This window comes from Panthera tigris, chromosome B4 (genome assembly GCF_018350195.1).
Source record: "Panthera tigris isolate Pti1 chromosome B4, P.tigris_Pti1_mat1.1, whole genome shotgun sequence".
NCBI classification, from domain to species: domain Eukaryota; kingdom Metazoa; phylum Chordata; class Mammalia; order Carnivora; family Felidae; genus Panthera; species Panthera tigris.
The window spans coordinates 52,109,890-52,114,150 of NC_056666.1; the positions used below are offsets into that span (position 1 = coordinate 52,109,890).

The following is a 4,261-nucleotide window of genomic DNA, read 5'->3' on the forward strand; positions in this document are numbered from 1 at the left end:
AGGTTAAGTGAGGTCAGAGTGGTGGGGCCCTAATCTCATAGGACTGGTGTCCTTATAAGGAGAGGAAAAGATACTAGAGACTTCTCTCCACACCTGCACACAGAGGAAAGGCCATGTGAGGTCATAGTGAGGAGGTGGCCATCTACAAGCCAGAATGAGAAGCCTCATCAAAACCAATCCTGACGGCATTTGGTCTTAGCTTTCCAGCCTCCAAAGCTGTGGGAAAATAAATACTTGTTTAAGCCCCGCGGTCTGTGGCATTTTGTTATGTTAGCCCTAGCAGACTAATACACTGGTTAATGAAAATGAACTCACTAATAAATAAAAGAATGAAAAACTGTATTCTTTTGTACTACACTTGATCTTAGCCAAAAGGCCGAGAATCGATGAAACTATTCTTTTGTATTCTAACAGTCAATGTCACAGAACTTTCCTTTTAGCAAGACAATAAAGATTTTTTTTCCACCAGCCTAGACAATGGTAGTTGAAGCACAAATATTTTATTGCAGCTTTAGAAGTTTATTATAAAATCTTATGAAAACTCATGTTACAAAATTTAACATAGCCATATGGTGTTAATATGCTGTGGATTATGTGCTTGTTGGGGATGAGTGTGTGGTGAGGAGAGAATGTTAAATAAAGTATGATAAACAATATCTCTCTTTAAAAAAATTTTTTTTTGGGGGCGCCTGGGTGGCGCAGTCGGTTAAGCGTCCGACTTCAGCCAGGTCACGATCTCGCAGTCCGTGATTTCGAGCCCCGCGTCAGGCTCTGGGCTGATGGCTCGGAGCCTGGAGCCTGTTTCCGATTCTGTGTCTCCCTCTCTCTCTGCCCCTCCCCCGTTCATGCTCCGTTTCTCTCTGTCCCAAAAATAAATAAAAAAAAAAAGTTGAAAAAAAAATTAAAAAAAAAAATTTTTTTTTTTTTTAATGTTTATTTTTGAAAGAGAGAGAGAGACAGATTGCAAACGGGGGAGGGACAGAGAGAAAGGGAGACACAGAATGCAAAGCAGGCTCTAGGCTCTGAGCTGTCAGCACAGAGCTCAACGCAGGGCTCAAACTCATGGACTGCGATTTCATGACCTGAGCCGGAGTCGGCCGCCCAACCAACTGAGCCACCCAGGTGCCCTAACAATCTCTCTAAGATGTGTACTTACTTTTCAGGGTGACCGTATATTCAGTTATGAAATGTTTCAGCAAACCCAAGAGGCCATGGATTATATAAGATGCACTGTTATTTTATACATAATATTTAGAAAGAAAATACAAACCAGAATGCTTATTATATCAAATGTAAGATATATTGACATGTGAAAAAAAAAGTTCCTTTTAGGATCTGGGAGTATAGTGGTTGACTATTAAATACAACAGTTAGGGCGCCTGGGTGGCTCAGATGGTTAAGTGTTGATTTCAGCTCAGGTCATGATCTTATGGTTGTGAGATCAAGCCCTGCATCAGACTCTGTGCTGACAGCATGGAGCCTGTTTGAGATTCTCTCTCTCCATCTCTCTCTGTCCCTCCCTCTCTCTCTCTCTAAAGAAATTAATATTAAAAAATAAATGCAACAGTCAAACTATATTAGATATGATAAAAACTCTATAGTTCTTTTTATAGGAGTTGCTGCTAGAGAATTTGTGTATGTAGACATTTTTGTATGTGATTAATTAACTGCTTTGCTCTAGGTAGAATAGTACTAGTAGGTACCATCTTTTAGATAACTGATTTAAAAACTCATTATTCAAATAATTTTCTGTAGGACTATAGGACTTTGTTCTCTTGTAGAACCTCTGATTGAAAAAAGCTGCCAGAGAGTAATGAAGAGAAGAATCTTTAAGAGTTTAAAGTTTCTCATTAACTAGATGAAAAACAGCCAGTTGGAAAATGGTTATTTTATTTCCACAGGAATTTATACTACTTTCTGAACACCATTCTGGAAGAATGTAATCATGGAGACCTCCGGACTCCACCTCCAGATATCATATTAGTAGTAGTATCAGGACCACATTTATCTTCTTTCAAGTATAATAGTCTGAACACTTTCATTGCAAACGACAGAATCCAAGTTGAATTCCATAACAATTTTTCCAGATCTTAGGTAGAATTGGATTAAACTTCTCAAATTTTGCTGTTAGGAAGCTCTCCATTTATTTGCTTTGTTTTTCTTTAACTTCCTTCTCTAATAGTCTCTCTTTTTGTGGTGGGAAAGCTCGTGCTTGGCAAGGAGGGGTTTTGTATGGTTCCTACAGCTTAGTATCTCATTAGGAGGAAATTATCTCTCCTCTGTAATCTACAGGGAAAAAACACATTGGCCCTTTTTGGCCATATTCCTGGGCCATCATTGTCATGAAGGGGTCAGGTTCTTAGATTGTCCAGTTTGAGTCATATGACTTCCTTTGTGGCTTAAGGAGTGGGCCCCTAGATTGAAAGGCACTACAGATATACATGGAGTGTAGGAGGGGGGGTACAATTTGAAAAATGGCTACAGGGTAATAGAAATAACACATATGCATTATTTTTTTTTATTTTTTTTTTAGATTTATTTATGTTGATAGAGAGAGACAGAGCACAAGTGGGGGAGGGGCAGAGAGAGAAGGAGACACAGAATCCGAAGCAGGCTCCAGGCTCTGAGCTGTCAGCACAGAGCCCGACGTGGGGCCCGAACTCACAAACTGTGAGATCATGACCCGAGCCGAAGTTGGACGCTCAACCGAGTGAGCCACCCAGGCGCCCCCACATATGCATTATTTTGAGCATGGCCCTTGAACTCATGCTGTAGCTGATGGCATAAAAGTAGGACTTCTTACATATGTGTAGGTTGTTCACTGTTTAAGAGTACTCTGCTTAGGGAGTAAATGGAGACTGATATCTAGCCTGTGCCTTGCATACAAAACCAGAGTGACCCCATGATCCTCCCATAGGTGGCCCTTTAACTAATTCCTACAAATGTCCCTAAATGGCCCTGCACAAAGGACTTCTAAGACCTCTCGATAAAATAGAGTATATAAATACCTCTTTTGTATCAGTTAGCATTTGATGCATAATAAATCATACTCAGTTTTGTGGCTTTAAAGAATCATTTATTTAGCTCATTGATTCCATGGTTGGTGTTCTGGGCTGGGCTCAATTAGCTGGTTCTTCTGCTGATCTTGACTGGGTTCACTCATGTGTCTCTAGTCACTTGTTGAGTTGGTTGCTTTTTAACTGAGGTGACTGCGTCACATGTCTTTTACCCTCCAGCAAAATAGTCCAGGCTTGTTCCCATGGTGCCAGGGTTCCAAGAGCAGCACATGACAAACTCCAAAGTTAAAGTACTTTTTTTTTTTTAATTTATTTTTGAGGGAGTGTGAGCAGGGGAGGGGCAGAGAGAGGTGGGGACAGAAGATCTGAAGTGGGCTTTGTGCTGACAGCAGTGAGGCTGATGTGGGGATCGAACTCATAAACCATGAGATCATGACTTGAGTGGAAGTAGGACACTCAACTGACTGAGCCACCCAGATGCCCCTAGGGTTAAAGTACTTTTTAAGCTTTTGCTTCTAAGACATTGGGCAAAGGAAATCATATAACCTACCCATATTCAAGAGTGAAGAAACAGATTCTACCTTTTGGTTGGAGGAAAAACATTTGAGGCCATTTTTGCAATTTGTCATGCTTTTTCTGACCTTCTAAAATCACAGCAGAGCTACCTGTAATTGAATAGTCACAGAGCTATGTCAATCTAAGTCTTACTAGAGCTGCACATAGTTATGAATCTTATGTTAAGCCTATCTTCAAATTCCTTTTTCACATGTCACTAATGCTGCAAATACTTGCTTGACCTTATTTTCTTGTTTATTCAGGGCTTGGCAGGAAAGACCTTGAATCAACTTCCAAAGAATAATTCATTCTTTATTGGTTGTTAATCGTGGAAATTAACTGCTGGTTTCACCAGTAAAGATATCAGTAGAACCATGAACATTCAGAGATTCCTAGAGCTGATATATTGTCCATTTTAATGGAAAATAGAGAAGGCTCTTTTGGTTTTCTTCATTAAGAAGAAAATCAGCTGACTCTTTTGGCTTCAGGCATTTCAGTATAATACCGTAGAGTTCCAGAATGCCATCTTCTCCTGTATTCTATGGGTGGGGGTGTGGATAGAATCTCTGCCAGGAAATAAATTCAGTTTCCAAGAATCCTTCTTCCTATTCAGGGTGACCAAGGCCTCTCTTGAAGCTGATCTGCATTTTAAGGGATTTTAAGACATGGGTGGATTGATCTTTGAGTCT

General features: G+C 40.2%; 1 pseudogene; it reads right to left on the minus strand.

The window, feature by feature from the left end:
• Positions 1-264: 264 nt before the first annotated feature.
• Positions 265-388, minus strand: LOC122240720 (annotated as a pseudogene).
• Between the last annotated feature and the right edge of the window lie 3,873 nt (positions 389-4,261).